Source organism: Grammomys surdaster, unplaced genomic scaffold (assembly GCF_004785775.1).
Source record: "Grammomys surdaster isolate TR1022 unplaced genomic scaffold, NIH_TR_1.0 165, whole genome shotgun sequence".
Lineage (NCBI taxonomy): Eukaryota > Metazoa > Chordata > Mammalia > Rodentia > Muridae > Grammomys > Grammomys surdaster.
Window position 1 is genome coordinate 14379362 of NW_021604613.1, and position 10735 is coordinate 14390096.

General features: G+C 40.4%; 1 non-coding gene across 1 annotated transcript; it reads right to left on the minus strand.

Annotated features, from left to right (window-relative positions):
- Window positions 1-8985: 8985 nt before the first annotated feature.
- LOC114619916 lies at window positions 8986-9119 on the minus strand. The gene has a single exon (XR_003711240.1). It is a non-coding gene; the product is annotated as a small nucleolar RNA SNORA25 (small nucleolar RNA).
- Window positions 9120-10735: the final 1616 nt, after the last annotated feature.

The following is a 10735-nucleotide window of genomic DNA, read 5'->3' on the forward strand; positions in this document are numbered from 1 at the left end:
TGAGTCTGGAGTTCTCCAGTGAATATTCATCTTCCATTCTTTGCTTGACTGACCCTTTCTCTTTTTCTGGGTTTAGCTCTGTTGCTCATATGCGCAGGAAACATCTGAGGCCTCAGTATGCAAACAGGCATCTCATTTCTGCTCCTGCATAACTGAGCATTTTATAATAAAATCATTCACTCATTCATCGGTTCCAAAAATAGTTATAGCATATCTACATTTATTAACCTTGCACCATAAGCTTCAACAGATCAGAGCTGTCATAAAATAGACCTTTATAAATGTTTTTTTTCAGTTAAAATATATGCATACATTGCTTTTAGTTTTAGGGAAAGGCTTGTTGGGTTACTATGAACGAATTTATGTTAGAGAGGCTATATTATGTGTGGGAGGATTTTGCTGTAATCACGATCAGAATTATTTGTAGATGGTGGCTGAGAGCCTGCATTTCAGATTTAAACTGCCTGAGTCCAATCTTGGATTCTGGTTTGCTGGCTTTGTGACATTTGGTCCATTGTCTACCCTCCTTGTGTCTCATGTGTAAGATGGAATTTACTACTATACTTGGTCTACAATGTTATTGAGAGGATTGTTTTGTTTGTTTGTTTTTTGAGGCAGGGTTTCTCTGTATAGCCCTGGCTGTCCTTGAACTCACTCTGTAGAGGAGGCTGGCCTCGAACTCAGAACTCCACCTGCCTCTGCTATGCTGGGATTAAAGGCGTGCGCCACCACTGCCCAGCTATTGAGGGGATTGGATAAGGAACGTGTGGGAGATAGCTCAGTTGGTAAAGTGCCTGCCATGCAAACATGTAGACTTGATGTCAGATCTTCAGTAAAAGCCAGGCATGTAGAATGTGTCTGTAACTCTATGGGAGTAGAAATAGGCAGATACCAGTCAGGAAGCTGTGAGCTCTGGGTTCAGAGAGAGACCTTGCTTTAAATCAAAACAAAACCAAAAAGTTGGCCTAGCCACTGAAGAAGACAGCAGACAGTTGATGTTGACCTCTGACCTCCATATGCACACCCCCTGACCTGTACACACCACACCACACACACACACACACACACAAACACACACACACACACACACACAGGGAGGTATAAGAAAGTGCCATATTAATTTACTTATTCAGATTTGCTTTCTCAGATTTATACTTGAGTATACTTTTCAAATATTAGTGTTCAAACAAATCCACCCAGGGATTGCTACAGTGCAGTTTCTGGTTCCACAGGTCTGGTATAGGGCCTGCAATTCTGCATTTCTAATATGATCCTGGAGGATTTGAATGCTCTAATTCACAGACCATGTCTAGCTATGACTGTCAAGCCTTCAAGAATTAGAATTCCTGGGAGGGCTTGTTCCAACAGGATTTCTGGGTCCTGCACCTGGAATGCCTGCTTCAGCAGGTAGAGGGGGTGGTAGATAATTTGCATTTCTAACAAGCTCCTAGGTAATAATGGTGCTTCTGGACTAGCAACCTTGTATTTTAAGAACCACTGATTTAGAAAACAGATGATTATTTTACTTGGAGAATAAATTACTTTGCTATGCTACAGAAAACAGAGTCTGGGGGCTTGCAAGTTTCCAACATTTAGATTTTCGCTCTGGTATCTAAAAATAAAAGTTAACATTACATTTAATGACAAGCTCTGACATGTCCCTATAGGCTTTGCACTGGCCGAGGCTTGCCTTAGCTGAAGTAACAATCTAATCTTCCCTGGGGCTCCTGGCCAGGATTTCTGAGAGCAATGAGATCATGGCTCTTGAGGAGATATGCTCCCTCTCAAATGAAGATGAAAATAAGGAAACCATTTTAGTAGATTCTCATTAGGCATAGGGAAAGCTGACTCATGTTTTGATTTGTCAGACATTTTTTACTCATGTGTGGATGGTATAATTCTGCATGCACGTATGTATACAAGATGTGTTCTTCTGTGCCTGTGCAAGTGGGAGTCAAAGGTCAACATTGGATGTCTTTCCTCTATTTCTCTCCACCTTATTTTTGATGCAGGGTTTCTCACCGAACCCAGTGCTCCCTGTTTCTGCTCGAATGACTGGCCACCTGTGTCTGCCCACCCCATTGGGATTATAGGCATGCTGCTGCATCTGGCTTCTTATGTGGGTTCTTAGGATCTGAAACCAACTCCTCATGCTTGTATAGCAGGCTCATTACCCACTTAGCCCTATTTGGATATTTTTTCTTGGACTTAATGTTGATACATTTCTGGGCTGGTACAAAAATACTTGGAGGATAGCATGGGTTACATGAATCCTTAAGGGTTTAACTCACAGCAATTATTTTTAAAAGTTTGTGTGTGTGTGTGTGTGTCTTTAACTTATCCATAAGTAAGGACAATATTAGAAGAGGCAATATCAAAATATGCACAAGAGAATCATCCCAGGTTTATACATGGAGAGCTGTCAGTAGAATGTTCTCTTCAGGCTAGAGGAGATACATGAATGGCCATAAAACAAAACTAGACTGGCTTATCCTGGAAATGGATGAACTGTTCATATTTGCCATTTATTACTGTGCTTGTTTGAATGAGAATGGCCCTTATATACTCAACTACTTGAATTCTTGTTCTTCAGTTGGTTGAACCATTTGGGAAGGATTAGGAAGCATGGCCTTGTTGGAGGAGGTGTCTCCCTGGGGGTAGTTTTGAGGTTTCAAAAGACTTGAGACATCTCCAGTGTGCTCTTTGTTTTCTGTTTAAAGACCCAGATGTGAACTCTCAGTTCTCACATCCTTCCTCTGCTCTGCCATCATGGAATCTAGCCCTCTGAAACATAGGTCCAAAATGAAACATTGCCTCAGGCATGGTCTTACCATAACAATAGAAAAAATGTATTTACTCTCTCTTCTAATAAGGACAGCATTCAATAGTCTGGGAGTGAGTTCAAGAGTGGCCCTGTTGCAACAGTGTTTATACTTTTAAGAAAGAGAAGGATTTATATGAGGGAAGTAGCTTTTACTCAGCTGTGTGCTCTCCAGTGTGGTGTGCTTCACTATGGGTCCAGAAGTGATAGAGTCCAATGACCATATGGACTAAAACCACTGAAGTTATAAGTCAAAACAAATCTTTCTTTCATTTTTTTGCCACAGCAACAGCAAACACACACACACACACACACACACACACACACACACACACCCATCAAAGTGTTTAGAACCATATACTTACTGTATCAAACCTAGAATTAGGTTTCCACTTAACGTGCCTTCTGAGAAATTTAAGGATTGTTTTTCCTCAAAACAGTGATGGATAATTCTGAAAAATAGAAATGAAAGTTAAGAAAGAACTGTGTATTCTGTCTTGTGACAGGGAAGGTCAATGGTTACAGTACCAGTTTCTTTTCCTATTGCTGTGACAGAGTGCGGGAGAATAACAAGGAAGAAAGGAAGGGTGTCTTCTGTCTCACAGTTTGAGGGTGAGAAAAGCATAGCAGCAAGTGTGTGAGGCAGCTGCTACACTGTATCTGTTGTAAGGAAGCAAAGGTAGGATCAAGGGACGCAACTTGCTTTCTCTTTTTATTCAGTCTGGGACGCCAGTCCAGAAACTGTTGCTGCTTACATTCAGGCTGAGTCTTTCTTTCTCTTTAACCCAATCTGCAACTCCCCCACAGGCATGTCTACTGGGTCTACTGGTTTGTTTTCTAGGAGATTCTAGGAAAGTTAATAACCAATATCAACCACAAGTTACTTGCTTGATTTTCAGATTTCTCTATTTGGATCCACCCAAGAGCCAAAGTGATGCTGGTTTTTGTCCAGATGGCAAGCTTTTTACTACGGGCTCCATCTGCACATTCCTAAGTTGGAATTCAAGGCTGGCTATAGTTGAAGACTTGAAACTTACTAAGGCTTCAACTTTGTAGCCATCACTGTGAATTATTTCCTTATTGCTTGCAGAAGCCTGTTGATGAGTTACAGTAAGAAAGCTGGTTCATGGGGCTGGAGAGATGGCTCAGCAGTTAAGAACACTGTCTGCTCTTCCAGAGGTCCTGAGTTCAATTCCAAGCAATAGCATAGTGGCTCACAACTATCTTTAGTGGTTTCTGATGTTCTCTTCTGGTGTGTCTGAAGACAGCAACAGTGTACACATACATAAAATAAATCTTAAAAAAAGAAAGAAAAAGAAAGAAAGAAAGAAAGGAAGGAAGGAAAGAAGGAAGAAAGATTGATTGTCTGGATGGTCATTAATAAAGAGGACTCAAATTTATTCCTTTTCTTAGTTTATTTTCTCATACTATTTATCTTCTGTGGTGACTTCATTCAAATGTCTAGCTCAAGTACATTGCTTTTGTAAGGTACAAAACATTGTCACAGACTTCAGACATCAGCAAATGTATTTTTGGTATTTCCTTCTTTCTATTTGGTTTACTGTTAAACTTTGTGAAAACAAAAACAAACGAAAAATGAAATTGCTGAATCTTCTAGCCTAACGAGGTTCCAGAGCCTCACAAGACTGCAAGAGGGAAGCTTCTGGGTAGTGTATTCAGGCAGAGAATTGGCCTAGTGCTATCCAAGTGGTTTTCAAGCTGCAGCTGGTTTATCAGTTACTTTCTAATTACCTCGATAAAACACTACAGTCGTCATGGTCATGGTCATGGTCATGATCACGGTCACAGTCATAGAAGAAAGCCTTTATTCTGGCTTCCAGTTCTACAGGGTCAGAGTCTGTGATAGCAGGATGGGGGCAACTGGTAGCAAGCATGGCAGCAGGAACAGGAAGTTGAGGAATCACATCTTGGACTGTAAGCATGAAGCAGAGAGTGAACTGGAAATGGCATGAGTTCTTAAATTTTCAAAGCCACCCACAGTAACTTACTTCCTCCAAAAAGTCCATGCCTTTTAAGTCTCCTCAAACAGTGCCATCACCTGGGACCATAGGTGTCCTATGGTGTACATTATCATTCACAACACTACAGGTGGAATATTGGTAGGAAGAGGAATCTTTGGAGCTAGGGGGATGGCTCAGTTGGTGAAGAACTCACTGTACAAGCATGAAGACCTATAATCCCAGTGCTAGGGGTAGAGACAGGAGGATTGGTGAGACTTCTACCCAGCCTTATGCTAGTCAATTAGTGAGTTCCAGGTTAGGTGAAAGACCCTATCTAAAAAGGTGGAGAAGCTGGAGAGATGGCTCAGCAGTTAGGAACACTCACTGACTGCTCTTCCAGAGGTCCTGAGATCAATTCTCAGCAACCACATGGTGGGTCACAACCATCTGTAATGGGGTCTGATGCCCTCTTCTCGTGTGTCTGAAGACAGTTGGCAGTGTACTCACAGACATTAAATAAATAAATAAAATTAAAACAAAAAGGTGGAGAAGCAAATAAGGAAAACACTGCTGCCAATCTCTGACCTGCACACCCATGTGCACCTACACACATGTACATATACAGGAACATGTATACACACACATACAGGAATATGTACACAAACAAACACCCAGGAACATGTAAACACACAAAGACACACGTACAGGAACATGTATACACACACACACACACGCACACACACACACACACACACACACACACACCCTGCAAAAACCTTAGAGAAATTAATTTGGTCTCTAATCAGCAAATAAAATGATACATATTTGAAGTGCAAAACTAATGTTTTGGTTAATCAATTTTTACCTTGTAGACATAGACATATGTGAGTTTTCCCATTTTGTAGTAAGGATTTTGGTTTGTTTTTCAAGTGAACAGAATGTGTCAGAACTGATACTAAAATATGGGTCATTTAGAAACTTCCTATCTGCTGTCTTCAACTCAAGAGCTAATAAGGTAGCATTCCTCCCTTAAACTTGAGGTATTTCAACTTATAGAAACTAAGAGCTTTTGGGGGTGGGGAGCGAGCGTTTCCTAGGCAGTTAGCCATGACAAGATGAAGCTGAGTCTCTCCTTCCCAGCTACCATCCGTCAGAAGTTCATTGAAATGGACAATTAGCATGAACTTTGTGCTTTCTGTCAAAAGTAGCCGATGAAGTGAAGACTGGAAGGGTTATGTGGTCTGAATCAGTGGTGAGACCACAGGCAAGGTTTTCCCACTTGATGGCTTGTATATGCTTGGCCCAGGGTGCGGCACTATTAGGAGATGTGGCCTTGTTGGAATAGCCTTGTCACTGTGGGGGTGGGCTTAAGATCCTCACCCTAGCTGCCTGGAAGTCAGCATTCTGCTAGCAGCCTTGAGATGAAGATGTAGAACTCTCAACTCCTCCTGCACCATGCCTGCCTGGATGCTGCCACACCCCCACCTTGATGATCATGGACTGAATCTCTGAACCTGTAAGCCAGCACCAATTAAATGTTGTCTTTATAAGAGTTGTCTTGATCATGTCTTTACTGTTCACAGTAAAGAAAGCAGTAAAACACTCAGATACCCATGAAGCAAAATGTCTTGATCCATGGTAGAGTGTGGCTGCTGTTGAGTAAGGGGCATTCTTGTTATCGATCAAGCAGAACTGGGGCAAAGACGAGCAAGTCTGCTCAAAAATGCATTGTAGATGCCAATCTGAGTTTTCTCAATTCAGTTATTAGGGAAAAAAAGAAGTGGGGGCGAGAGGGATATTCCTTAACTGAGCCTCAGCCATTAATGCCCAAGTGAGTTAGAAAAATCTGAACACTTTTCAGTCTCTCTAAAGAAGATGATGTCCACCAATACACTGTCAGAAAGCTCTGAAACAGAGAAGGTGAGAAGCCCAGGACCAAAGTACCTAAGATTCAGCATCTTGTCACTCCACATGTCCTGCATCCCAAATGCTGACATATTGCTCCTAAGAAACAATGCACACACACACACACACACACACACACACACACACACACACACACACGAGGAAGAAGCTGCAGGATATGCTAAACTTTTCTCCAAGAGAATGACAGCAGCCAAAGCCAAATGCCAGAAACAGATTGCCAGGAGATGTAGGCTGTCCTTGCTGAGAGCTGCTACTTCTGAGTCAGAGTCCATTAAAAAAAAATAATAAGTCTTTAAGAGGAACAAATAAATAGTCAACCTTTGAAAAAAGAAAGAAAGGAAGGAAAGAAGGAAGCAAAAAAAAAAAGAAAAAGAAAGGAAGGAAGAAAGAAAGGAAGAAAGAGTAATTCTTATTTTCAGTTGGAATAAAAACCAACAGGAAACTTTAGGACATTCCATTTCTGTTCATTCTTATAATTGATATAACAGTATAGCATTTTATGAATTGTAACGGCAACCAAAACCAGATATCTAATACTCAAGAAAATACTTTTTTTTTGGTAGTCACTTTATTCATGGTTTCTACTCCCAAAATTGGGTCTTGCCCTCCTGCCTCAGTCTCCTAGTGCCAGGATTACAAACATTCACACCCAGTTCATCCTATATGTATGAAACCTTAAGCTAGTAAGAGAAACTTTAAACTTCCTTTGTTTAGCCTTATGTCTGCTTTTAGCTAATATTTGTAAGAACCAATATAATTCCTCCTCAGTAACTTTATTTTGTTTTGTTTTCTTTAAGGACCATGTGGAAGATGGCATAATTCAGAAAAGTTATTTCTACTGTGAAAAAATATTCCATATTTAAATCAATTCAAGTCTCTCCTCACATCCAGGCTGAATCTAGGCCACATCTGGACAATTGGAAACATCCAGATTTGATTGACTTTTCCAGTTTTTAGAACTTAGTAAATAAAAGAATAAGACACTTGTCCTAACCACATGTCTTTTAGAGAAGTCAACAGCATTTCTGTGGAACAGGCAATCTCATAGCACAGCCCTTGTTTCCTGCCTGTGCCCCTGTCAGACATGCCTCATGCTGGTGGACAAGGTTAACATTCAAAGGGTGTGGTTTTTGAGGTTGCCAACATGCCTCACCATGGCTTAAAATATCTCTCTCTGGCTGCCAGATGGCCCAAGGAGACACCAAACTTAGGAGCCACCAACTTTAGAGACTTCTGGGTGCCTTAGAACCAGAACTCTTTCAGGGTCTTTCTGACATTTCTATTTTTAAACATCTGGGCTACTTTAAGCCTTAAACCAGGACCTTATTCTTCTCCTCCCCGCTTCCCCTTGTAAGTGAAAACAGAGAGTAAGAATTAATTTTGGGAACAGAAAGCAATGCTGACCTGTTGCCAGTCCCTTGAGAACATTATTTTTAAACTACTTTCCAAAAGAAACACTTACTTTTTCAGACTAAATTCTAAATTCTGTGTATACAGAAGACAAGAGAAACCCCATGGGGAAGCAGTTCTGGGAGCCTCCAAATAAACCTGCTTCTTGTGGCTACCTGACATGAGTAGAGGAAGCAACCTTAGATATACTCGGGGTAAATTCTTTCCTGGGTACAAATGCACAAAACACAATTCATTCCCAGTAATTGAATGACAGTTCGATTGCCTGGGGAAATTGGGGGGGGGGAATCTTTAAAGAGAAGGCAAATGATATTATTTAGGGATGGAAAGAATTTTCTATTAATTTGGTGGAAGAATGAGATAAATTGGGTTTAAAAAAAGAAAAATAAATATTCTATAAAAGAGTCTTTCATCAAATATTTCCTGAGCATGTACTATGCATGAGAAATAATTGCAGACTTGAAGGTATAATAATCAAGAGACTAGAGACATTCTTTGCCCTAATAGGCTTGCTAGTCTAGTGGAAGGGCTCAGCTAGCTATCTAAACTAGCGTGTGTGTCTGTGTCTGTGCGCACAATGGGCTCCATAGCGATACTTCTGAATGATGCTTAAATCAAGAACTTAATGGGTGCTGGAGAGATGACTTAGAGGTTAAGAACACTGGCTGTTCTTCCAGAGGTCCTGAGTTCAATTCCCAGCAACCACATGGTGGCTCACAACCACCTGTAATGGGATCCAATGCCCTCTTCTGGTGTGTCTGAAGACAGCTACAGTGTATTTACATACACAAAATTAGTAAACCTTAAAAAAAAAAAAGAACTTAAAGGGATTAGATGAGCAAAGCTCTCTTTTTCCTTTTTTTTTCCCATGTTATCTTCTCAGAAAAACACAGCACTATCAAAAAAGTGCAGGATTTGCTCTGTGAAGAACATCAATCTTTGGTCACAGCCTTGAGAGCTTTTGGTTTTACAGCCCAAACAAGCCCTCTTTGAAATGACCTAAGGATAAAGCTCTCAAGTTAGTTTGTCTTTATCTTTGCTAGGGTCCTATTGCTGTGATGATAAGACACTGCGGCCAAAAGCAAGCTGAGAAGGAAAGGCTTTATTTGACTTATACTTTCAAATCATAGTCTATCATTGAAGGAAGAAAAGGCAGGAACTCAAATAGGACAGGAACCTGGAGGCAGGAGCTGATGCAGAAGCCATGGATGAGTGCTGGTTACTCCCTTGGTCTTCATGGCTTGCTCAGCCTGCTTTCTTCCACCAGCCCAGGGATGGTACCACTCATAATGATCTGGGCCCTCTCTCATCAATCAGTAATTTAAAAAATGCCCTACAGGCTTACCTATAGCCTGATTTTATGGAGGTATTTCCTTAATTGAGGTTCCATTCTCTCAAATGATTTTAGTTTGTGTTAAGTTGACATAAAACTATCGAGCACAGGCTTCATTTTCAATGAACTGATTATAAAAGTAAAAATTCAATTCTGAAAAGTTTATTTCCCCTTGCCCTTAGATGGTTGCCTGCCAGAGCACATTCAGATTTCTGCAGAAGACAGTTGGGTTGCTACTTCTTTCCCCTTACAAAGATAATGTTCCTCACATGTCACTAAATGGTGATTTCTTGGTTTAAATCTGTCTCCCACAGTAGATTGTAAGTCCTATAAGGTTGAGGACTATGCCTTGGTAAACTGTTGAATACAACATTGCTCTGAGGTGAGAAAAGAAGGGGGAGGAGGGGGAGGAGGAAGAAGAGGAGGAGGAGGAGAGACAGATGAGAAAAGCAATAGATATTTCCACAGTATCTTTGCATTGAGAAAAGAATCATGTCAAAACATCTTTCCTCCCACTGAATTTATTTAATTATTCTAAAGCAAGTGCTTTGGGCATCTAATATGTTCAGGCCCCGTGATTGCCGTGGGCTGTGGTGGTGAGCAGACACCACAAGGTTCTGGTTCTTATGGAGCATACATTGTGAAAGAAGAAGAGAATTTTATATAGTAACGTATAAGTACATGAATTCCAATTCTACCAAAAGAAACAATATAGGTACAAATCTCAAAATAAACGATTTTAGCTGACAGTGGCAAGAAAGTCAAAGGTTTTCTTTCATTTTTGGATGCCTATAAAACTGTTTCATATTTCTTTCATTCTTCCCTTTTATTTTCCTATAATAATTAATGTTTTATACTCCAGATGCATACTTTCTATTGGAAGAGGGACACAAAACAATGCTCCTTTTAGATATTTTAGCTTTCTGGCCTGGCTCAATTGCTAATAGCAAGAGCCACTTAAAAAAAAAAAAACAGTCAATCATAACCAGCATTCAGATTTCATCCAAAGCTATTTTCCAGTTTTCCTGATACTATCTAGTATGTCAAACCCATTTTTTCATGAATATTTTGGAGATCTGATATTGCTAACACCGGTACAGAGGATGGTTATTCCTGCACATTGAAAACTTAGAAGGAAAAGCCGAAGTAGATAAAAACAAGCATCAGGAATTTTCTCTGGTCTCCACAATGTCGGGCAGATTAGAGCTGGATGCTTACTAATACACACAGCATAGCATTGTTTCCTGGTTATAGATCCAAGAAAATAACTTGAAGTAACTTCAC